Source organism: Heterocephalus glaber, unplaced genomic scaffold, assembly GCF_053883595.1.
Source record: "Heterocephalus glaber isolate CG9 unplaced genomic scaffold, H.glaber_assembly_v1.0 deba00001606, whole genome shotgun sequence".
NCBI lineage: Eukaryota > Metazoa > Chordata > Mammalia > Rodentia > Bathyergidae > Heterocephalus > Heterocephalus glaber.
The window spans coordinates 6,583,344-6,609,888 of NW_028258377.1; the positions used below are offsets into that span (position 1 = coordinate 6,583,344).

Genomic DNA, 26,545 nt, shown 5'->3' on the forward strand with positions numbered 1-26,545 from the left:
TTCTGTAGGCTAACAAATACATTTTCATAATTACAGCAGTCATACCAAATAATTGTGAATAATTCAAATCTAAAACTAACTGCATTTTCCATCTCAGGCCATATCTAAAAATTGCTGCAGCTGGGCTGAAGCAGAGTGACAGGTAAAGTTTTCTCCCAAGTTTGCCAGCTTGCCAGCTTTAGCTTCCTGCAGTCACTAGAGATATCCACAGAATAAACATCCACTTTCCCTTCTTAGGGTTGAGGAAGTTGTGGTTCTTTCACACCAGTTCAGTCTCCTGTTTTTGCCCACCTGAATGTACCCTCTCTATTGGAGTACAAGGTTTCCTTTTAGTCTGTCCAGCCTGAGTCACATGATCTTTGCTCACAATATGTGCCCAGCCTCCTATTCCCACCAACTTTACCCTTTCAATTGCATCAAGAGAACCTGAGGCTGAAAAGGCAGCTAGAGATACATAAATCTTGGCCTCACCACAGCCAGCCCTCTTCCTACCCCTTGAGAAGCTCCCTTTACACTTGTGGAGGAATCCTACTCCCTTTGTTCAAACTCCATATCACCCCCATCTCCATCAAAGAGCTCTCCTTCATCCCACTTTGAACCTGTGGACTCCTGGCATCACAGTCCAAAAAGCCAGAGAAGACGATCATGGAAGCCTTGGGAGTGGGTTGGGGCAGTGTCTTAGTTATTTCCTTCATTGCAGGGACAGAATACCTGACATCCACAACTTAAAGGAGGAAGGGTTTATTTTGGCTTACAGTTTGTAGAGGTTTCAGTCCATAGCCAGCTGGCTCCAAGACAGGGTGGCATGGCAGAAGACAAAGAGCTCATAGCATAGCAGACAGGAAGCAAAGAGCAATCAAGGGATTAGGGAAGGAGTTATATACCCTTTCAGGACACACCCCCAGTGACCCACCTTCTATCAGGCTTCACCACCCAATATCACATCAACTATAAACTCATCAGTGGATTAGTGCACCAATCCCCTGATGACTGCCATGCCCACATGATCCAATCACCTCTCCAAAACCCCATTTATGGGTGCATTAGGCTTTGGGGAAACATCTAGATATAAACTATAACACTCTGACCTGGCCCCCAAAGACTGATGCCCATCCCTGTAATAAGCAAAATGCATTTAGTTCATTTCTATGAGTTTCCAAAGTCCTAATTGTTTCAGCAGAGCTGGAAAGTCCCAAGTTCAGAGACTCTTTTGAGATTTAAGGCAAATTCTTAGCTATGGACCCCTGTGAAAATGAAGAGAAAGTTAAACACACCGACATACAAGGTCACAGGGTAAACATTCCCATTCCAAAAGGGAGAAGTAGAAGAATAGAAAGGTATGGGACCAAAGCAAGACTGAAGCCCAGAAGGGCAAACATTAAGTCCTGTAATTCCATGTCCAGCACCCAGATCAAGTTGTGGTGAGATGTGAGCTCCAAAAGGCTTGAGCGGTCCTGCTCTGTGGTAGTGCCAGTGGTTGTAGCACTCACGGGTTCTCTTTTGGGCTGGCTTTGCTCATGCCTTGTGGCTTTCCTTTAATATTCCACATTGCTGGCTTTTCCAACATCATGGGGACTCCACTGCAGTTTAGGCTTCATTCTCACAGCTTCACACACTGCTTGGCCTCCAACAACTCCTTCTGAAATCTGACTGGAAGCCTTCCTGACCTCACAACTCTTGCATTCTTTATGCATGTAAAACCAGCACCATGTGCATAAGGCCAAGGTTTGCTGCCAGCTGGAGTAGTAGTTAGGCTTCCTTCTCTCGTGGCTGTAGGGGTCTCTGGAGTGCCTGGGTGGCTGAGTGCTATAAACTGAATCCTAAGGAATAAATTCCCTACACAGCAGCGAATCTGGAGCATGGTGTGCTGGGGCTTTCTTCTCAGTCTTTCACTTTTGCAATTTTGAGCCTGTGAATCCGGTGGGGACTTACTGGCTCCTCACGTTCTCTCACAGCATCTTTCCTATCATCCTGTTATAAAGTATTTGGCTTCTTTTTTTGTTTGTTTTCCATTGAAAATTATTTCTCTGATTTAAGTGAGCAAGTTCACCACAACCTTGACCTCTTTGGCAGAACAATGTAAATAATGGTGTCTGCACATCTTAAATTTGGTATATAACAAAAGTTAAAATGCAGTCATCTTCTGAAGCAACAAGAAAATAAATAAATAAATAATTCAGTACTTTAACCCAACATTTAGTAATGATAAATTGGTAGTATCAACTTTACAACTTGGCTTCTTTTTAATGCTAATCTTTTCAGCAACCAAGCTCACCTCTGCTCCATCTTTGCAGGCCCCAACTTTACAGAAGCTTCCTTTCTGGTGAAACTCAAAACCTTTTAAATCATACAGCTGTGCTTCTACTCTTGAGTCTCAAAGAAGAGCTGGCTAAAAGCCAGCTATGACACAATAATAGCTATGACATCACCTCAACATTACACTGCCTTAAAATTTCTTCTGCCAGGTTAATCTCAGTCTAAATCTGCTACCCTTAATCTCAGTCTCCTGAAGTGTCTCAGGACAGGAGCAAAATGTAGACAAATTTTCTTCCAGAGCATGACACACATGACCTGGAGTCCAACTGCCAGTAGAGTTCTTGTTCCCAACTGAAACCTCCTGAGCCTGATGTTTACTAGCTGCATTTCTATCAGCATTCTGGGCTTCTGAACTCTGAGCAGAATCTCCCATCAGGCTTGGCTTACAGAATTCTAGGGCGGCTTTTCCAGCCGGGATCTCCAAAGCTTTAAAAATTCCTCCCACAAGCCAGTTCCAAAGGCTTCAGGTAATATCACAGCTACAACCCCATTCTCAGTACCAAAATCTTAGTTTCTTTCTTGTTGCTGAGACACAGTACCTGACACCCACAAATTAAAGAAAGAAAAGTTTATTTTGGCTCCCAGTTTTCAGAGGTTTCATTACATAGAAGCAAAGAGTGATCAAAGGAGGAAGGAGGGAGATAGATCCTTCCAGGCCACACCCCCAGCAACCCACCTGCTCCAACCAGGCTTCATCCAGCATCACATCTATCTATAAACTCATAAGTGAACTCCACTGATGAGTATCACGCCCCATGATTCAATCACCTTTCCAGAGGTGCACCTGTGAGTGTATGAGGCTTTGAGGGGACATCTAGATATAAAACATAATAAGGAATTCCAAAATATCTGGTACCTGTGCTATGCCCTAAAATGTGGCCTTCCTGATTCTTCATCTTGTGGGGAGAAGTGTCGGAATGGGATCCTCTGCAGTGCAGTGGCCCCCACTTACCCAGCTCTAAGGGCAGTAGTGATGGGCCAGCAGCTTCTATGTACCTTCATTCATGCTTGTCTGTCTAGGCCTTGCTACTTCTACCCACCTCCTTTCTTCTGCCCATCTTTCATCATTTCTGCATTTTCTCAGGGCTGAGAGTAATGGGATTCATCCTTCATCTTCATTCATCTGTGGCAGAGACTTAACCTTCATCTGTGACTTAACCTTTCTTTATTACCTGAATTCTCTTACTACTGACTTTCATGTTAATTGGAGCCTAATTAGAAAACCCTCTCTCAGGTAATGAAGTTGAACTTGTATGTTTTTATTTCACTGCAAATTCAAATGCTGCATATTTTCTCCCTTCATCCTTGCTGTAATATTCTAAAACTCTCAAGGTAATTGAGTGCCTCTGGTGGAATAGGAAGTGCAAAGGTAAAAAACATATTAACAATTTTTCAAACTTAGTATACCTACCAAATTACTTTAATAGAAGTAGGGTAGCTAAAATGAAGGAGATGATGACACTATTATCCTCTGTACTTTTAGGATACCACAATAAGTGCTACACATTTTAAAAGGTCAGAGGTAGGAAGATCACGCTTTCCAGGGGACAAAGAGAAATGGACTATTTTTTGATACTCAAATACATGAGAGGCTGTTCTTTCGGAAGAGGAGTAGATTCAGCAGCATCTCTAGGATTTCTGTTCAGGCAGAGCTTAGATATGATCATCAGTAAGAAAACGAAGCCTAAAGGACTTGGCTGTGAAGGTGAGTACATATTATTGCACTCTGTATTTATTATGCATTTATTGGTTAGCTTTTAAGAGAGAAGAATGGTTACATGCTTAATCCTAATTGTACATCTCAGCTAGGCCATACTTTGGTTCTGCCAATGACTGGACTTCTTAAAACTTTTATTATGCGCAACAAATAATATGTATTTGTTGACTAGAAGAATTAATAATCAATATTTGAAAACTTTAAAGAATTGTGTGCCAGTATAATGGCACACTCCTGTAATCCCAGCTGCTCAGGAGACTGAGGCAGTTCAGCAAGACCCTGTCTCAAAGTAAACAGCTTTAAAAAAGGACTGGGGAGGGCCGGGGATTTAGCTCAGTGGTTTCGCCGCCTGCTGCGCAAGCGCAAGGACTGGAGTTCGATTCACGGTACCAAAAATAAATAAATAAACAAACAAATAAATAAATAAATAAAGGACTGGGAATGTAGCTGATTGCTAGAGCACTTGCCTAGCATGCATGAGGCCCTAGGTTAAATGTAGTACCATAAAAAGAAAAAAAGAACTGCAGTGTTAGAGCTATGTGAGGCTAGCGTGGGGAACCCCAGTAAGTTCCCTGCTGCTGCTGACACACTGAGCCTCAGGCTGGGAAGCAGGAATAGATAAAGAAAAAGGTCATGGGGCTGGTAGTCCCTAGGCTAGGCCCACTTTTAGGTGGCATTTACTTTGGAAAGGGCAGTGTTTAAACATGCACTTACTTTAGAAAATTAATTCATTTCTCTATAAATAATATGTTAGCGATTCTGAACAAACTGCATCTTCAGAGTAAACAAGTTGTCATAGTTGATGAAGGAATGTTCTCTTCCTTACAAAAACTCTTAGCTCATAAATGTAGAAACAGTGATGGTGTTAGGAAATAAGTGTTTTGCAAATGCTAATAGATTGTATGAAACAATTATCAATGGATACTGAAACCAGTAGAAATGTTGAGGAAAACTTCAAATTGGAAGGCTCAAGCTGCCACCACCTGAGTCCACTGGTCAGTCCTAGCATCAAACATCTACACAGTGCTAGGAACAGTCATTGCCTGCCTCCTGATAAAACACAAAGTGAAATACAAAATACCATCCATGACATTTTTACTAAAACAGTTGAGGCTGAACCTAACCACTCTACTAGTTTTAACTTTCCATGTCTAACATGTGAAATGGGAACAAGTAAAATGATACCACAAGGAATCATTCAGCCATACTCAGAAAATGAGACATCCTAAAGACAAGTCTGGTTTCTTCAGCAAGTTAATGGCATAAAGCAAATGGAGAAGGATAAGGTAAACTATTCTAAATTAAAAGAAATATAAGAAATACAGCAATCAAATGCAACCTGTGGGTTGTAATTTGACCAAGGTAACTTTTAAGGCAATTTTGAAATAGAGAAATTGGATGCATGCAAGCTGTTAGATGATTTTAAGAATTATTTTTTTGTTTTTTATTTGGTGAGACAAGATTTCACTATGTAGCCCAGGCTGGCCCCAAATTCACAGTGGGATCCTCCTGCCTCAGGCTCCCGAGTGCTGGGATTACAGACATGTGCCACAATGCCCAGCATAAAGAATTATTTTTAATTTGTTAGCTGTGATAATAGTTTATGTTATATTATAAAAGTCCCTAATATTTAAAAGCTATCCAGTGAAGATATCTTAAGATCATAGAATTAGGAGAGAGAGAACAAAATACTGTTAATGTTCTGAAGTTTGGCTTAATTGGAAATCAGCATGGTATTATCTTTGAAAACTTTGATATTAAAAAAATTTTAAATGCTAATTTGAATGTTTCAGATTGCAAGCTTTTATATTCAGTGTACTACTTCCTTGGATTTTGTATAAGACTGCCTCATATTTCTGTTACCTGGCTAGCCCCTGAAGGCATGTAAGTTTTTATAACAGTTAATACAGTCTTGAATTGTTTTTTTTTCTCTAAACATCTATTTATACAATAAAAGGTATGTTTCATTAGAATGGCCCAAGAAGCCTATAAAACATGTAGATTCCAAGGCCTCACTTCTAAAGCTGTTATTTTCATTCAGAAGGCTATGATGGAGACAGGCTCTTTTTCTTTGTAAGCTCTATGGGCCCACTGTGCTGAGAAACCAGGTTTAGAACTTACTGTATTAAATAATTCATGAGGTTCCTTCTGGCATGGAAAGTACATGGTCTTACAGCAACTTCAATAAATGTTCTCTGTCTCTTAAGCAATGGTTTGGACGGTGTCTTTAGGAGGCAGTGATGTTTCTACCAAATACTCTTTTCCTGGGAGGTTGATCAGTTGTAGGAAGACTGAAGCCTATAAAAGAAAAAATAAAGCTATCACTCTTGACTTTCTACCTCAGGCATAGCCACTCTAAGTTGTATCCAACACCATGTTTTTGCCAGAAACAATTACAAGATGGGGTTGGTTTAATGTTCATTATTATGTTGAAAACATATTTTATCCCTATGTTCCTCATAGATGAAAGCTAAAATGTAAGGATTTCTAAATAATGCCCATTCGATGTAGGAAGACAAATGAGTTTCAGGAAGCACTGCTTTTAAGTCTTTTTGAACAAGACTCTGTTCCCCACTTGGAGGAAAGGAAATGAACTACAGAATGATAGAGCCCTAGCTCAAATTATTTCAGCCCTCATTTGTACAGCAGTCATTGCCAATATAACTTTAGAGTCTAAATAAGTTTAGAGAGCTTGCTCCAATTTAGTAAAATGAGGTTTTGTATAAGTCACAGGAGATTGCAGACTAGGTTGTAACTGTTGAATGTTTAATACTCATAGTATTTATGGAAGACAATAATGCCTCTTCTGTACTTATAAATATATAATAGGGTAATGGAAGCTCTCCATTGAGCGTTACTAGTCTGTATAGCACGTATCTGGGATGTGCTTTTCTTCACAGTTCTATGATATTATAGTGTGGGGGTGTGGGGAGAAGAGGGAGTGAGGGCCATCAACAAAGATATTTGACCATATTCAAAGCAAATATCATTCCCCCCAATTCCCTTTTATTTTGTGAAGCTGCATCTCATATCAACTGTTTCACTATTGTCTGCAGAGAGGGCAAAAATTATCAACAGAAGAAATGGAGAAATGTCTGACTTATGGGACATTCTTATTTCAAAGATTGATATCCTTACCAGCAGACTCTAGTCAGTTAAGCAACCTGGATTTAATCTTCAGGAGACCTAATCTCTTCCAGTTACACACACAGCACAAGAGTGTTAATACTAGATGACCCAGGAGGAAAAAGATCATTACCCAAACCAGCAGAGTTAAAGGCAAAATTTAGTCATCACATCAGAAAAAAATTTAGATAGGATAAAAGGGGTACTGTTGGCAAGAAAATTCCCTCCCACACCCTACTCCAACTCCCTGCCTTCCCCAGTTTTCCTCTCCAAAGTTAGTGAATACTACAGTACCACTTCCCTTTCTAGAAATTCACTTGCAGACATAATCATATTGTGTGGATATATTTATACATACTGTTACGGCTTGTATCTAGATGTCCCCCGAAGCCTCGTGCAGTCATAGGTGGGGCTTTTCAGAGGTGGTTGAATCTAGAGTGTGTGACACTGGAATTGATTCATGGTGCAATGCTAGGATCGAGGGCATTGGAATAAAGGATGTGAGTGCTACTCACCCTAAGTAGCCTGGATAAGATAAAAGGGGCAGAAAGACTCTGTTAAGGTCCCTTGTTTCTTCTGTCTTTTGCCTGTCATGAACTGTTTCTCCTTTGTGATGCCCCTCTGCCAAGCCACTCTGCCTTGGAGCCAACTGATTACAGGCTGAAATCGCTACAAATTGTGAGCTTAACAAGCCTTTCCCCCTTTAACTTTGGGTGTCCAGTATTTTGTTTCATCAATGAGAGAAAAATAACTACAACACACACTTAGATACAATGACATCCTAAAAACCAATTGACTCTGCAGAAACTCAAATTTTCATTCATTTGATACAGTCTAGCATTTTACTATTCCAGAAATCTGTTACTATTTATTAGGCAAAAATGGCCAGATTAATCATCCTTGTCATATTTTGAGAAAGCATAAGTGACAAAAAATAACTTATAAATCCATAAAACAAAAATGAGGCAATAATTTGGGAGGCCCTAAAGCAAGTTTTTTAGTTTCTAATTCTACCCCTCCTTTGCTGCCACTGAATAACAGATTCTTTTCCTTTAAGCCTGAGAGAGATGGGCTGCTTCCAAACCCAGCACAGGTTGAGATGAACCAAGTCCCACTCCAGAGGTGAACTGGAGCCAAGATTTCAGTGTCTAAGTGCTCACTGCTGAGAAGGCTCAGGCCATGCTGACAAGAAGTATCGGTCATTTGGGTAACTGTGACTATTTGAGGTGCCCACTAAAAGGCCAGATTGTGTTTCTTACAGTGCAGACTGGGTCATTTGTACTAGTCCTGCCTCCCTACCTCATTCACACCATTGGCCCTATTTGTAGGGCACCTGCAGTCAATCTGGGAGGCAGCCTTGGGGCAGAATCCACCATCCTGAGGCTGTAGTTGGCTCATGTCTAGCCCATCTATGGGTTAGATGCTTTCTTCAGACATTTTTCTCTCATTGGGCTAAAGGTTTCATATCTTAGCCCATGGGTAATGCATTCCAGATACTGGAATTTGTAATGTTTTTGCCACATACATATTTTATTGCAGGCCATATTTTATTGCAGCAGTGGTAGGAGCAGCACCTAGATCTTTTTTTTTTTTTTGGTACCAGGGATTGAACTCAGGCCCTTGTGCTTGTGAGGCAGGCGTTGGCACCACTGAGCTAAATCCCCAGCCCACCTAGAACTTTGTAAAACAGTTGAATCTCAGGCCCCTTCTTAGACCTATCAAATCAACATCCACATTTTTACAAGACCCCTAAGTGATGAGTAAGAACATTTGAGTTTACAGTGTGTTGGTCTGCAGGGTAATGTCTACCTTCATAGCATGCAGCACAAGATCTTGGAGCTCTAAGCCCTGTCCACCTTTCTGGCACATCTCTGGTCATTCTCTCCCGAGCCCTCTCATAGTGAAGTACTGTATAGCCCCTGAAGGTATTGTGCCCTAGCTTTGTTCTTTCCACCCTTCTGAACTCTAATCCTTCAATTCTCAACTTAAAATTAAAGCTTCATCTCCCTCAGCAGATTGAGTCTGAGACTGAACCCATTTTAAAGTCTTATTTCCACCCTGTTGCTCCCTGGTTCTGATTGTATGCCTATTACAGTACTTACCATATTATACTATAATTCTCTATTTACTGTCTGCTTTCTCAACCAGATTGGAAGCTCTTGGTGTCATATCTTGGTTTATTCACTATAAAATTTCTAGGCAGTAAACAGCACATGGTAGGTACATAATTCATACTTATTGGGTAAATCAATCAGGGACTCTCACTGGCAATTTCTGTCATAAAACTATTTCCTCTTTTAAAAATAGTGTATACAGTGTACCCTCAAGTTACAACTGGCCTGACATACAAACAACTTGGGTTGTGACCAGAGTTTTACTTTTAACTTACAACCAACGTCTTGAGTTACGACCCACATGCTGGCCACTTGTGCTTCCAGATGGCCTCTGATACAGATTTAACCCTTAAAGAGTTCTGGAAGGAACATTACAACATCCTTTCCTGTGTGGGGTTAATTGAGAAATCCCAGGCCAGTGTCTCTCTAAGGACGGTGAGATCTGCCTGAATGCAGGAGAGAGACTTTGAAGGCTGTGTAGAGGAGCCTGAGCCTTCAATTGACCAACTTAAGTTAAAACCAGCCCACAAGAATGTATTGAGTTCATAAGTCAAGGGTCCATTGTATATTTATAAATCCTTTCAAAACATTATAATTCAAAGTATTACTCTGATTTGTAGCCTGTTTCGTAAAATGAAGGATAGCATCTAAACTCATTTCCTTTTTTTTTTTTTTTGAGACAGGTTCTTCCTATGTAGTTCAGGCTGTCTTTGAACTCACTATGTAGCCCAGGCTGTCCTTGAAGTTGCAGTGATCCTCCTGCCTCTGCCTCCCAAGTGCTAGGATTACAGGCATGCGCCTCCACGCTGGGCTAAACCCATTTCTTATCCCTTAGATCAAATCTAAAATTATAGTCTTTTTCAAGATTTAATGTATTTTAATAGTAATAAAGTTATTGCAAAAAGAAATTAAGTTATATCAAAATAAGTTATAGAAGAAAAACATCTTCTGATATGACCACTGGGTACTAAATCACAGTTTTTCCAAGAATGTATGTGGACATATTGATCACTAACTGTTCCTTCCTTAAAGAGATTCTTCCCCAAACTCAGAGGGACCTTCGTCTGGGGCTGCAGTGCCCCCCACCTTCCATGCCCCTCATGGGGGTCACACCATCACCACACACAAACTCCTCTCATTTGCCTCCCTTGGCCAGGGTCCCAACCAACTCCCCAGCTGCCTAGCCATGGGGTCTGCAAGTTTTTCAGATGCACTTTCATCACGTTCTGCCCAGCCTTCGTGTTGTTCTTGATCACGGTGGCTGGGGACCCCTTTCACATTATCATCTTGGTAGCAGACGCCATTTTTCTGGCTGGTCTCCCTGCTTCTGGCCTCCATGATCTGGTTCATCTTGGTCCATGTGACAGATTGGTCAGATGCCCAGCTCCAGTATGGCCTCCTGATATTTGGTGCTGCTGTCTCTGTCCTTCTACAGGAACTGTTCTGTTTTGCCTACTACAAGCTGCTTAAGAAGGCAGATAAGGGATTAACATCACTGAGTGAGGACGGAAGATCACCCATCTCCATCTGACAGTTGGCCTGTTTCTGGTCTCTCCTTCAGTATCATCAGTGGTGTCTTCTCTGTTATCAATATTTTGGTGGATGCACTTGGGCCAGGTGTGGTTGGGATCCATGGAGACTCACCCTATTACTTCCTGACTTCAGCCTTTCTGACAACTGCCATTACCTGTTCCATATCTTTTGGGGAGTTGTGTTCTTTGATGCCTGTGAGAGGAGACAGTACTGGGCTTTGGGCCTGGTGGTTGGGAGTCACCTACTGACATCAGGACTGACATTCTTGAACCCATGGTATGAAGCCAGCCTGCTGCCCATTTATGCAGTCACTGTTTCCATGGGGCTCTGGGCCTTCATCACAGTGGGAGGGTCCCTATCCAGCGCAGCCTCTCATGTAAAGACTGACTACCTGGACTGACCGCCTGACAGCTCCTGCATGGCTGCCCTCTGCCCATGACTGAACCCAGCCCTGCTGGGTCCATTTCCCACGTGCTCAGTCTGTCCCATCCTCTTCAGGGTTTTCCGGTGTCCATTTGTGACCTTTGCTATCTTAGCTTTACCAGTCAATGACTGGTGGGTTTGAATCCTCACTTATCCCCACCACCTGGGGACCCCTTGTTGTCCAGGACTCCCCATATGTCAGTGCTCTGGTCTCACCCTGCCCGTGACTCACCCCCCTTCCCCTCTGCAGGGCCACAGCAAGAGGACAGTCGGGTGATGGTGTATTCTGCCCTGTGCATCTCACCTGAGGGCTGAGGGAACCTGGGGGCGGGGGTGGGGGACGGACCCCTGGGCCTGGGGCCCTCTTCCTTGCCCTGTATTTCTCCATCTCCAGTTCTGGACAGTGCAGGTTGCCAAGAAAAGGGGCCTAGTTTAGCCATTGCCTTGGAGATGAACGGAAACTCAAGGGTAGATGAACTCTGAGTTTTCCGGTCCCCTGTCCCCAGACTGGATGTCCGGGTCTTTTTTTCAGGTCTGAAGGGAACCATTTTTGATGTGATGAAGGCCTCAACTGCCTTTTTTTTTTTTTAATGGGAGGAGGGAGGAGTTATGGTGAAGCTCTTCTAACCTCCTTGGGCTATATTTTCCCTCCTCAAATTGCTCTTGGCTGGCCTTATTTCTATTCCTTTTCCTCTTGCTCCCAGGCCCTGGGAGAAAAGAAGGAAGTGCGTGTGTGGGAACTGGCATTATTGGAACTAATGACTGTAACCTCCTTGACCACCAGCGTCCTTCCTCTCCCCAAGGTGCAGTGGAGGGTGCTGGAGCAGCTGCGGTGCCCCTGGAGGGGTCGGACTACTGTGGCATGATGACAGGGAAGGAGGGCAGGTTTTTTTCTAGTTTTTAATTGGAGTGGAGTGGGGCCTGGGGAGGTTTTCTATAAACTGTATCATTTTCTACAAGGGTGGAGTGTCCTATCCTTTTAATCAAGGTGATTGTGATTTTGACTAATAAAAAGGACTTTATTTTTTTAAAAAGGAGAAATTCTTCTCCATTTCTAGCTAATCTATGTCCACTTTAAAAATCATGTTCTCATATCCTTTTCCTTCCTCCATCATTGTAAACTTACCTCTACATGCTGTCTTTTTATTAGTGCATTTTAGTCATACAGAATAGTGGGTTTCATTGTGGTGTTTTCATATATGCATAGAACATATTTTGATCATATCCATCCCTCTCTTGCTGTCTCCTAGTTTCATGTTGCCTCTTCCCCCACTAGAGGCCACATACGAGAGAAAACACCACCTTTTCAATCTTTTCCTACATGCTAGGGCCATCCCATCAATGTCGAGAAGGCGATGTTATAAAATGACCAGTTTCCCTCTGACGGCTCAGCAGTTATTGGTGTTTTTGGCAGCCTATGAGACCACACTAGGTGCTGAATAGAAGTTTCTCTTCTATGCTTAGGAAAGTGGCTACGAAGGGAAGGGCATCAACTCTCAGAATGTGGTGCGGAAGTGTCTTTGAGAGACACTGGCATGAGAGAGGAAGGTGGTGATGTTGGCAAGCAGAGGGAGAAGAGGACCCAGCCGATGACTGCTCTCTACTTCTCGGAAAACGACATGGGAAGGGCACACGTAATTCCAGCTACTAGAATAAGATTAGAAAGAGCCAGGGGCCCGTAGTGCATGCTTATAATTCCAATTTACATGCAAAGCTAAGGCAGGAGGAGTTCAAGGCCAGCCTAGGACAGCAAGATCCCATCTCAAAAAAAAAAAAAAAAAAAAGAGAGAGAGAGAGAATTCCCCAGACGCAGCGCAGCTGCCCAGCGGGGAAAACTGTGAGGCCCTAGGTCGCCCTGGCCCTAGCGGCCGTGGGCTCTGGGTGGGCTCGCCTCAACCTGCCCCGGCTGTGATGCATCCGCGATGCCCAGACGAATTCGATGGCTTGGGCTACCGGGGTGGTGCCCGGGACGAGCAGGGCTTCGGCATCACTTTCCCTGCAAGGTCCTTCAGCTCCGGGTCCGACCTAGGCCACCGGGTGACGACTCCCCCAGGCATCCCGGGCAGCCGGAACCTGCACTGGGTTGAATAGATTTGCTGGATTTGGTATTGGACTTGCAAGTCTCTTCACAGAAAATGTACTGGCCCACCCTTGCATTGTTCTCCGCCGCCAATGTCAGGTTAATTACCATGCTTGGCATGGCATTATCATCTCACTCCATTTACAGTCATCAACATTATGTATAGCTTCAACAAAACTCAGGGACCAAGAGCCCTATGGAAAGGAATGGGAAGTAAATTCATTGTCCAAGGAGTCACACTTGGAGCAGAAGGCATAATTAGTGAATTCACACCTTTGCCAAGGGTGGTTCTCCACAAATGGAATCCTAAACAAATAGGTGAACACCTTCTACTGAAAGCCCTAACTTATATTGTGGCAATGCCTTTTTATTCAGCAAGTCTAATTGAAACAGTACAAAGTGAGATAATTCGAGACAATACTGGCATTTTGGAATGTGTTAAAGAAGGAATTGGAAGGGTGATAGGCTTGGGAGTGCCTCACAGCAAACGACTCCTTCCTCTTCTTTCCTTGATCTTCCCCACGGTGCTGCATGGAGTTCTCCACTACATCATCAGCTCAATCATTCAGAAGTTTGTCCTACTAATCCTAAAGAGAAAGACTTATAATAGCCACCTAGCTGAGAGCAGTAGCCCTGTGCAGAGTATGTTGGATGCTTATTTTCCAGAACTTATTGCTAACTTTGCTGCCAGTCTATGCTCTGATGTTATACTCTTCCCAATGGAAACAGTTTTGTACCGCCTTCACATTCAAGGAACACACACAATAATTGACAATACAGACCTTGGCTATGAAGTGCTTCCAATTGATACACAGTATGAGGGAATGAGAGACTGTATCAATACCATAAAGCAGGAGGAAGGAGTTCTTGGTTTTTATAAAGGTTGTGGTGCTGTTATAATACAGTACACCCTGCATGCAGCTGTCTTACAGATTACCAAAATAATTTACTCTACATGTCTTCAAAATAGCGTTTCAAATTTCTATCACCAGTTAGTCCAGAAGATGTAATCTGGACAATTTGCTATGAAATTATAAAGGATAAAAATGAAGTACTGGGGAAAAAATGGATTAGAAAGTGAAACTGGTAGAAAAGGTCTCTGTTGATTGAATTCACTCTTCTTTTTAAAAAAAGTATTTCAAGTTTAAAAGCTCAATACAACTAACACTTGTAAGAATAAAATTTTAGCTAGTGTAGCACTTGTACTAAAGTAAAAATGATATTAGGAGAAAGCAAAAATTTGTCATCAAATATAAAATAAAGTTTCATTGAATTCAATCTGTTCTATCTGACCTTAATATTTGTTATAGTTATTTTATCTTCTAGATTGATATTGGCATATTATCCGTAATGCAATAGAATATCACTGTATCAGTGAGGTTTTACCTTTAAGCAAATAAATTATGCCACTATTGAAAAAGACTAAGGATCAAATTTGGCCAGCAGTAAGCAGACATTCAGGGGTTTTATATTGCATTGTCTCTAACTATTTTAGTGGTTGTATATGTGTATTATATAAATCCATTTATGTACATACACATATATAACTTGGAATTTCCTTTATCCTACATATTCTCCACTTGTAGATCAGCATGTTGCATAAAATGAAATCATACTCTTTCTGCTTGAACAACATCAAAAAGCCAAAATACCCAAAAGATTTAGTCATTTATAGAATACCTGTCCACATCCAAAGTCAGTACTTTAGTACCAGCCACTTAAAATTCATTATAAGTTTATAAAGTGTAGTTTACTTAGTTATGTAAATTTTCAGTCTGTTTTTAGAGCTACACTTCTGAAAGAATGTAAAATAATCATGCAGCTATTGCTGTTTTCATATTTATATATTGTGTACTTAAAGAAACCTCATTTGCCTTTCACTTCTGAATGACTTACCTTAGAAGAGACAAACTTCAGCTGAGCATTTGTGTCTTTTGCCTAGCATGTAGTCATTAAATAACACCTTCATTTTGTTTTTGCTTAAAGTGTCATTCTCCAAACTAGAAATATGAAGAGGAAAACAAGATATCCTTATCATTTTTTCTTTAAATACATTTGGGTGAATACTGAAGAAACAATAGTTCATGCATTTTTATATAGTTGGGGTGGAGTGGGGGAACAGGTCAACAAATAATCAAAAAAGAATAATCAATTTAATTAAATTTAATTAAAAAGAAAATTGTCCTTAAATTTAATTTGATAGGTTATGCTCTATATAGTAAAGTGATATGCATTTGACTGATCTGTTATTAAACATTTTAAACTTTCATTCTTCATAAGGATGATCACAGTTTTATCATGAACTATTTAGTGCTCTGAGGTACAGTGGCTTTGCGTGGATGTTTCCCAACACAGAATGCATACCAACTGAAATTTATGTTACTTGTTAAATGTCACTGAGGTGATTATTTTTGTAATTAACAGTGTTGGAACAAAAAATTATATGAAAAAAATTATAAAAACATTAAAAAAAAGAAAGAAAGCTGCAGACACCTGATTGGAGCCTCTAGATTGGGAAATTGCTTTTTAATGCAATGACCCATTAAAGAAGGAAAAAAAAATCTCTCATGTTGGCAAAATGGGCATTGTACAGTGTCTCTGAGGCCTGAAGACCTAAAGAGAATGTGGATCATTAAATAAATCTCTCAAGGGAGAAAAGGAGGCCCGGGAGTGCCTGCCAGATCTGGTTCACACCTAAAGAAAATAAGCCTTGGATAAACAAAGGGTATAAGAAATCTCCATTAATCTCCACGGTCCCAATTCACTAATAAGTCCTAATAGCATAAACAGAAAATTCAGGGCTGGCCCTACTCTCCTAGGAGTGTCAACATATTTTACAGCCCAGAAAATCCTGCACAAATCTCCCTTCTCCATTCATACCTCAGAGACACTGGGGGAAGCCAAGCTACTTGGACTGTGATTTTATTACTGGGTATATCAAAGCCCTTTCATGTTCTCACAAAAACTGGACCACTGAATGTAAGATTCATGCCCTGCCAAGAAAAATGGCTTTAGTGTAGTTCCACTGCTGGTACCAAGTAAGCCTTCAAAAAAGCTCTTGAAGCTATGAGAAATCAGACACAGGATAGCCCTGCAGAGCTAAGCACATTTTCCCAAGCACAGAGGCTTCACCTGCAGTCCAGGTTTAGATTTTCCCTAAGGCTCTCTAACCACCTCCCATCTGGTATGCCTTTCACCCTTACTCCCTTAACACCCTTCACACACCTGCCTTGGCATAGTGTTTTTTATGTCTACAAATTTATCTGTCTCTCCCCAACTACATTGTGTGGCCCGTAAGCAGGCAACTGACCTGTTTAAGATTCCCAGTGCTTACAATGCTTGGTAGATGCCAGTTAACATTTGTTGAACTGAATGTATCTGAATTCACCTAAGCTGTCTTCATGCCCAGCCTCTAACGGCACTGGGAGAGGCAAATAATAAGGGCTCCACACCCACCCAGCTGTGCCCCATTCTGGTGGCCTTGAGCGAGCCATTCCCTATACCATCTCTCATTACTCTGTAGCACAGGAGTCATAAAAGCTGCCACCTGGATCAGGAGAAACAATAAAAACCAATGTGTACATGTCTATAAACTACTCAAAACCCTCTGGGGAAGAGAAGAGGGTATATAATGGTTCTATAAAGAAGAAGACAGTATGTTAGCCAGCTGAGTACAATCTCACAAGTAGGACAGAACTGTACCACATGGCCCATACTTTTATTTTTAAATAACATTTTACTTTAGAATAATTTTAGATTTACAGAAAAATTCCAAATAGTTCTAAATAATCTGTATCCAGTTTCCTTATTTCTAACTTCTTACATTAGTATGGTGTATAGTCACAATTAATAAACCAGCTATCATGATTAGCATATTCATTATATTCACATTTTCTTAGTTTTCACCAGGTGTCCCTTTTCTCTTCCAGGACCCCATCCAGGATACTATGTTACACTTAGTTATCATCTTTCCTTTTGGCTGTGACACTTGGAGACTTGTTCCTGATGACTGACTGTTTTGAGGAACACTTGTTAGGTATTTTGTAGAATATGCCACAGCTGGGATTTGTCTGATGTTTTGCTCATGCTTGGGTCAGGATTATTTCTTTGGAGGAGGAAGATGACAGAAGTGAAAGGGCATTTTTCTATCTTTTTGTTTTTTAAAATCCTGTGTCAATTCCTCCCATCTTCCCACTTCATCCCTCCAAAAGCTGTTGTTATGCTGACAGTGGATCATGGAAAGAAGTCATGATTCTAAGTATGTACTATGGGAAGTCATGCTTACCCAATTGACCGTCACTAGCAGCAATGGAATTCTCAAAGAAAAAAAATCATCCCCTGAAGGGCTGACGATAGCCTGGCAGGCTGGAGGTTCTCCAGACTTTCAATAGTGAGTTGAGAAGGAAGGAAGGCCCAAACGAAGTAGCAAGCCTGCAGCCTGGAAGACAGAACAATCCAGAGAGCTGAATAGTGGAAGATAATCCATGTGAGTAAAGAAAGTCTGGAATGTTGAGTAACAATGCTAAAAACATGATGACAATCCAAGGCACCTGGGTAGAGAACACACCTAGTGGCTGTGGCTTGAAAAGTTAGGCAGAAAATTGAGTTATGAATACAGAACAGAGGAAACAGGTGATTTCTAAGAGCCTGAACTCTCTCCTGGCTCCTGCCACTTCTTCATGTGATGATTTGGGGTCAGTCACTGCACTGTTTGAGCCTCAGGGTGACTGCCTCTGAACAGTGGATACCTGCCTTGTAGAGTTTTATGTGGATTAAGGCACAGTGGTGCCTCAGCCATTTTGAAAGCTCAATATGTATTTGCTGTTGTCATGTTTTTATTAAAATTGGAATAGAGCTAATCTAACTGGCATACTAAAGTAAAAACCTAAGGGTCAGAAGACTTATCAATAAGCTAGGTGGGAAAAAAGTTCAGATTTCTTGAAAAAAATCAGGAGACTTCATTTTAAAAAACAAAACTTTACAGTCCCCACACCAAGGCTGACAGGTGGAGTCAGTCACTGTGGGAAAAGGCAGATGCTTGGGGTTTGTCTGCTGGGAATGTGGCTGAGTTAGAGCTCCTCATGTCTTCTGCTGCACAATTTACATTTGGAGTCATATTCAGAAGGCAATTAACCAGAGGTAAGTGCGCTGCACTGTCTAAGGGCATGAAATGGATCCAGGCCAACTGGGCCCTTAGTGCAACAGGGAACTTGGACTCTGGCTGTCCTCGAGCCAGCCAGCGAATCACCTGCTAAGATAAGAAAGCTTCAACAGCCACTTTCATTTCAGAGCTCTGGTAAGGAGTAGAGCAACCTGGGTCTGTGAAAATGCTTTGTTATTGGTACTTTTAGTTGAGAAATAGTATGTGTTCTGTTAAGCTCTCTACCTAGGTCTCCGACTCTGAAGGGGATGGAAAGGAACAATTGTAGTGATTTTCCTCTTCATATACCCTTTGCGTGTATATGAAGCACTATATCATAGGTGGTACAAGAGAGCAACAAAAGCAGAGACGATTCACGGAGCCCTCAGTCTCTGCTGATTATATGTATCGGCTCATTTAGATCTTATAATAACTGAGTACTGTTATTGTACTTATTTCAAAAAATGAGTGGATTGAGGTACAGAGAAGCCAAATTAATTGTTAAAAGTCAAATGGCTATCATGTGGCTATATTATTTGGGACTAAATTTGGTTTTATGCAACCAAAAAAGTAACACGGTTTAAACAAGTTATACTGTAATTGTCTCTTGGGTACAAGAAGATGGGAGGTAGAAAATGAAAGAGTTGGAGCCACGGTTTCTCCATCCTACATTCAGGCTCATATCTCTTTCTTCACTAGTCTTAGTACATTATCATCTTTAGGTTCTCCTCAGTAGTCCAAGACTGCAGTTGGTGTGCCAGATATCACCACTGTGTTTCAGTTAGAAGGGAAGGAAAGTGAAGGCAATGGGGCTTTCTGAGAAGCCCCACCTGACAACTTCTATTGATAACACATAGACCACCATCTTCTACAAAGAAGGCTGGAAAATGCATTTTTTAAAAAAAGATGGACACATTTTTCAAGGTTCTGTAACAAAGAAGGAGGATCCATGCACCATAAAATACAGTTTCTCAGGCTATAACTGTGCTGCTGTTGGCAGGTGGAGAGAAAGCGGTATTACTGTTTTTATTGGAAAATGCAAACACAGTGGGGTATCCAATTACAAAATTAGAACTTACTATGTTTTCCAGGTTTTCTTTATCCACAGTTTCTTTATAATTGATGAAATTCTGTAACAGCATAGTATTTAGTTAGTTGTTTTAGACTTTTAACCATCAAAATTAAAAGAAAGAAGAGGCGAAATAATTTTCCTCATTTTTATTCTGAAATTTTGATCTGAAGGTTCTTTCCCCCTCAGATATTCTTTTCACATTTCACCTTCAGAGTAAATAGCCACTATTAAATCTTTCATTTGTCTTTTAAAGGAAAAAAAGGAAAAGAATATGTGAGTTAAACATTTAAAGAGTTAAAAATTTAAGGAGTTTTTAAAGAGATCTCAATAATCTCACTTTGTTGCCTAGGCTGATTTCAAACTCACGAGCTCATATGATACTCTCTCTTCAGCTCCCCAGACAGTTGGAACTGTAGACTCAAGCCACCATGCCGAGCTTAATTTGTTGAGTTATACTACATAGTGGACCCTAAAAATCCTCCGGGGTTAAGTTCTGAGAGCATCCACGAATTGTGAAAAACCACAAATTTCAGATATGGTCAGAAAAATGCCTGTTTTTATAGTTTAAACGCTCAATATGCTATGTCTCCCACAGTTATGTAATTTAACTTAATAAAATACTATATTAATAAAGCCTTAGAAGGTGCAGGGCGTTAGGGCAGCATCTTAGGAACTTAGGACTTGAAGAGGAACAAAACTGAGAACACTGGAGACAGCTAGGGCGGCACAGTGCCCTGTTGTGATGGGGAATGCTGGTGCATCAGGGAGATGGTTACAGGGAAGGAGCTAGTCAGCAGCAAGGAGAACTGAATAACGATCCCTGATTGGCTACCTGCAAACGTCCCTCCAAAAAAAAAAAATGTAGAGAATATTTGCGGTTTCTGTGAAATTGCGGGGGTTTCCATGAACAATTGTTAGTTAGATTCTAAGGAAAAATCCAGGAATGACTGAGGCCACGAACTCTGAACAGCAACTTTGTGGGGGTATACTTTGCTTGATTATGGTTAAGACCTTTTTTAAATTTCAATTTCTCCAATTGTACAGTAGATATATTCATAGATTTACTTATTCCTTTATTCATTGAATAAATATTTGTATTGGACTTAACAGGTGTTTGGTACTTTGTATTTAATATCTGTTTTGTTTCATTGTTAAAGTAATAGGGCAATGTGTAATAGATGATTACTCTGAGTACTTTTACAGTTAAATAGAAATTATTTCTTGCTAGCTGGGTATGGTGGTGTTGAGCTGTCTTCTCAGCTACTGGGGAAGCTGAGGCAAGAGAAGAAGATCACAGGTTAGAGGCCAGCCCAGGCTTTGTAGTGAAACCCCTCTAAAAAAAAATGTATTTCTTGTACAGGTAAACTGAATTTGAATTGATGGTATGTTGAACAAAGAAACTTAACTTTTTGGAACCGAGATACAAATATTTCAACTAAATAATATTACACAGAGCAAAATATATTTTACATTATGAATCTTTTCATATTAGAAAATAAGCTGGGTGTGGTGGTACATGCTTATAATCCTAGCACTTTGGAGGTTGAGGCAGGGGGATCATAATCCTAGCACTTTGGAGGTTGAGGCAGGGGGATCACCGGCAAGTTGGAGGCCAGCCTGGGCTACACAGTGAGTTCAAGACCAGCCTGAACTACACAGTGAGACCCTGTTTCAAAAAAAAAATAATAATAAAGATAAATAGTAATAATTTTCCTTTTAAGAGTAAACAACATACTATGAAATGCCTTTCTGAAACACAAAGCTCTTCACTAGCAAGCTGATGCAACTCTAAAATAGACATATTTGCAGATAATATTCTTCTCATTGATATTAATGTACACAATTGCTTTTCTAAGAAAATATTTATAAATATTACTCCTTTGTTTCCAGAAATGTGCTAGGAAAAAATTCATAGTAGAAGAATCCCTTACAATGGAAAATACAATAAAAATGTCTCCTCTGATAGAATTTAGGACTGTGTATTTCACAGTAAATGAAGAGATATGACCGAAGAATCAGAGCCCGAGGCTGTGACTGGGTGTACTGGATTCTTTTCAGCTTGTTATTAATGCTGATTACTTTCTGACACTAGACAAGCCAACAGATGACCGAATTCACTTTTCATCTACGGATGCCGGGCACTGCCCTGCCCTAAATGAAACCCAGAGAGATGGTGTAGGCACTGGGGAAGGGCTGCTTTATGGTTTGATTCCTTGAAATACACTATGGTCTCCTCAAATAAATCACACACACACACACACACACACACACACACACACTCCAAAGAAACCTCTATTTCAAATAAGGATTAAAAGAAAAAAAGCAAATGAGATGGAGGGAGAGGGGAAGGAAGGGAAAGGGGATAAAAAAGGAATGAAGATGTGTTGTATATGTGGACCAACTCCACAAAGGAATGTAAACATTATGTACTGCATACAGTTACAAAACCAAGAAGGAATCCAGAGATGGATGGAGGCGGGGAGAAAGGGGATGAAAAAAAGGAATTGAGATATATTATGTACAGGTACAAATTCCCCACAAGGAATGTGAATATTATATTTATGTACTGCAAACATGTACTAATAAGAAAAGAAACAAATGAGGCCCAATGTCGTGGCCTATACTCTAATTCCAACATTCAGAAGGCTGAGGCAAGAGGATCATGAGTTTAAGGCCAGCTTGGACTATAGTGAGACTCTGTCTCAACAACAACAAAAAGAACAGAAACAAATAAAGCTCAGGGCACAAGAAAAGCATCAAGATCAGCAAGACTCAGAAAGAGAGTGTTGTGTAGAAAGGGAATAAATACAGTAGTTATATTTTGAAAAGCAGAAAACAGGTTAATAAACACAATTCTCAACATGCTTTCCTTTTTATGTCTTTAGTATTACTCAGAAAAAAATATTTTTTTAAATGTACCACAGCTCTTCACCTTGCTGTGGCTGACCAGTTTGCAGTTGGGGAGCAGTTGAAAAAGTGTCTGACCAAAATTTTGTCCTTCCTGCTCCTCAAAGTCAATGTTATTTTTATAGTATGATGCTGAGAGAATCACTCTCTTAGCATTTTTTTCTACTCTGAATTTCTTCCCAGATACTTCCCTCCTCTATAATGGAACATCTACCAATTATTCTTCAGTTTAATCGATAAATCAGTGGCCTGGCCTTTTTTGGTGTTATGAACATTCTTAATTTCCATTTAATGGAGAAATGAGCTGTGCCCTTTGTTGGGAACCCCTGGCACAACATGGAGGAAAAATTTAAAATATCTTCATGGAAAAACAGAAAAATAATCATGCTTCATCATTTTCCCCAAAGCTAATGAACTCCAGATTCAATAATCAGTAGCCAAACTTTTACTAGTTAATACTTCTTAATATACTCCATCTCCTCACTCGTTGCCCACCAAATACAAGACTAGACCTGAATCTGAGATCCTGTAAATTGTCCCTCTTTCTTCCTCTCCCTAGCTTCTCTCTAACACCCACAAAACAACCAACCTTTCAAAGTCAAAGAACAGGAAGAAGGCTTATAGAGTCAGCCCATCTATCTTATTCCCAGCATTAATAAGCGATTTCTTTATTTCTGGCTTACAGCTCTCAAAGCAACAACACCAAGATACTTCAGAATGAATAAAAGAAAACACTGATGCTTAGCATACATGAGACAGAAGGAGTAGGACAAAGTAGACCTGTACCCCAGAAGATGACTGAGGTTCTAACTGAAGGTTCTTCAGCTTTGAAAAGAGCAAAGTTTTGTGGCAGTAACACAACCAGTCTTGATGAGAGAAGCAGATCAAAGAAACTAAAGACAGAATACGTGGTTAAATTATTTATGATGATGCTGGAGCTGTATTGATCAGAGGCAGTTTTTTCTCTTAACCCTACCTTCCCTATCCCTCCAGAAGCTGTCATCACCTGAGGAAATAAGCCCTAGGGTGAGGGGGCAATGTGAGTGGGTTGCTGGTCAGGTCCCTAGTTAAAAGAAGGCTGTTTATCCAATATAGATCTACCATATCTAATGACAAACCGATGATGTCTTTGCATATCTTATTTCCTAGGAAAGAAATGGTGTATCATTTCACCCTGAACCCTGAAGGAAAAAAAGGTTCTGCTCTACCCACCAAGATCATATTACCACAGCAAGAAAAAGCTCAGTACAAAATTGAAGTTTCAAAATACAGTGTGTATTAAAAGGACATTTTTTTAAATCTTATTTGCCTTATCGATTGCTGAATCACCACTGTCAGGCACCATGCCAAGTAGGTAATTTGTCATATGCAATGGGCTATTTTAATGACTGAGTACTGTTGGCATCTTGACCTTTGGGCACTAAGGCCATGCGGTCCATGGCGAGTCTTAGGAGGCCACTGGCTCCCCAGATAGCCTGGGCTAGCTGTCTTGAGCAAAGTCTTGCTTGTCAGAGGCATAACTTATCATTTCCTGAGGCTGAGGATGAGTTTAGAATAGTTATGATTATTTCTAATAGTTGATTAGTTGACTGTCCTGGAAAAATTTTAAATGTCATCATATATTGTCAGAAAATACACGTGGGCCAATTTTTGTCTGATCACTAGCAATATCCATGTAAAGTCTATGTACTCAAAAAAAAATCCTCAAAAGTTTGTAAGAATAATACTTAAGACCATCCCTGAAGAATATAGCTATAAAAGATGACCAGAACAAAAATACATGTTATATTATAGGATGAGAAGATAGCATAATGTAAACATTTCTCTCTTTTACAAGTTAATCTACAAATAAAAAAAATCACTTTAAAAATGGCAAGTATTGTCCAGGAAAATTTAAAGTTAATTCTAAAATTAATTCAAAAGTGAAGTGCACAAAAATACCCAAGAATTTCTAAAACAAGAAAAATGCTCTAACATAGATACAAAAATGAAGTCAAATAATTAGAACAATCCATATAGAAATAGACAAATAGATCAATAAAATAGAAAAATCTAGAGACTCATTAGATTTAACATGATATTTATTTACTAAATATAAAGCTGACATTTCACATCAGTGCTGAAAGGATGGACCAATCAAATGGTGATAAGAAAAATCTCTGTACATCGAAAGATCAAAGTTTAAAAAAAATGAGAATGTCTTAGTTACTTTCTCATCATTCTGACAAATGAGAAGTTTATTTTGGCTCATGGTTCAGTCTATGGTCAGCTGGCTCCAAAGCAGAAATGGTATGGAAGAGGGGTACAGTAGAGAAAAACTACTCACATCATGGCAACCAGGAAGCAGAGTGAGATGAAAGCAGCCAGGGAAAAGAATACACCCTTCCAGGCCATGCTCCCAGTGACCCACCTCCAACCAGGACCCACCTGCTAAGAGCAAGTCAGCTATAGGGCAGCCATAAAGCGATCCCCTTCCAAAAACTCCACCTCTGAACACTTGAAGATTTTGGGTTATCTAGATCTGAGCCATAACAGAGAAAAACTGGGAATAAAAGGGACATACATATATGACAGACAGAGAGCACACTTAAGAATAGTTAAAGAACCACCTATAAATCAAGAGGAAAAAAAAAGAAAAATGGGCAAGGGATATAGACAATTTAAATGAGGGAAAGAAAATACCAATAAACAGAAAATTCACACCCACAATAGCAATAAGAAAAAATGAGAAAAAACAAAATGAGTCACCATCATTCATTAGAGTATCAGAAATTGAAGAAATTGATAATACATGTTTTTTGCAAGAGTGTAGGAAATAACGTACACTCAAGAACTTTTGGTTTTGGAGATTGAAACAACTATGTTGAAGGGCAGTTTGGCAACACTGGTTACAATGCTAGAAGATCAGTAATTCTACTTTTAAGTAGTTAATTGGAGAAGCACCCCCTAAGGAGAACTATGTCAGTATGTTAACTGCAACATTGTTTATAATAATAAAAATTGAAATGTTCTTTCAACATTCAGCTGTGTTGTAACACGTCAGAACTTCATTATATTTTATAGCTAAATAATAGTCCACTATAGTTATATACAGACTACATTTTGTTTGTCCATTAATTTGTTAATAGGCACTGGAATTTTCAGCTTTTGGTTGTTGTACTGTAAAAATGTAACAAATACTGGTATACAAGTATCTGTTTAGTCTCTTTTTGGTTGTTGTTGTTTTGGCTATATACCTAGGAGTAGAACTGCTAAGCAATATAGTAATTTTATTATGTTTAACTTTTTTGAAGAATCCCTAAACTGTTTTCCCCAGTAGCTGCATCATTTCCAATTCCCAATGGTGTTGAACGAGGGCTTCAGCCTTCCCACGTGGTCACTAGTACTGGGTCTTCACCTTGTTTTTGATTATAGCCATCTTAGTAGTTACAAAGTTGTATCTCTTGTAGCTTTTTAAAAAAGGAATATAAGAGCCAAGGATTTAGCTCAGTGGTTCTGGCACCTGCCTCATAAGTGCGAGGTCCTGAATTGGATCCCCGGTACCTAAATAAATAAATAAATAAAATAAAAAAGGAATATAAAACTATTTATTGTTCACTGCTCACCATTATTTACAATAAAGTAAAAATATTATTTACAGTAAAGTAAACAGTAGGATAATATTCTGACTACTACAAAGTTATTTTTCTGGCTTCTGCTGAAACAGTAACCCAAATATTGAAAAGGTTGGTTGCTCAGAATGATGGCATCTCAAACATGGGGTTATCACCCATAGTTTTTGTCTTGGTGAATGTTTAAAAACAAAATAAAAACCATTTACACAACTATTTTATTTATACACACACAAACAAAAAACTCAGAATGGTCCTTAAGCATGTGAGCTAAAATGAGTTCTGTTTGAGATTGACTATGGATAATTTCCTCCAATATTTAGAAAAGCAGAGGAAATATATCAGGCTATCAAATGCTATTTTCTGATAAAGGAAGCAACTATAAAAGCTTTTCATTTGTTCAAAGTAATCAGTGCTATTATGCAAAACAAACAAAACCCAACAACCTCCCCAAATAGTACTTGCAAAACCAACATATTAAACTTGATTTTCATTTGAATGCTGTT

General features: G+C 40.0%; 1 long non-coding RNA gene and 2 pseudogenes across 2 annotated transcripts; all 3 read left to right on the forward strand.

The window, feature by feature from the left end:
* Window positions 1-2,431: 2,431 nt before the first annotated feature.
* LOC147822909 (uncharacterized) lies at window positions 2,432-23,912 on the forward strand. Of its 2 annotated transcripts, XR_015444731.1 has the most exons (6): window positions 2,432-2,783; window positions 3,800-4,021; window positions 5,827-5,917; window positions 17,239-17,795; window positions 23,114-23,454; window positions 23,578-23,912. It is a non-coding gene; the product is annotated as an uncharacterized LOC147822909 (long non-coding RNA). The 2 variants fall into 2 exon arrangements; XR_015444732.1 differs by lacking the exon at window positions 23,114-23,454.
* On the forward strand, window positions 10,282-11,479 carry LOC101710122 (gamma-secretase subunit APH-1A pseudogene; annotated as a pseudogene).
* Window positions 13,141-14,463, forward strand: LOC101710485 (mitochondrial outer membrane protein SLC25A46-like; annotated as a pseudogene).
* Window positions 23,913-26,545: the final 2,633 nt, after the last annotated feature.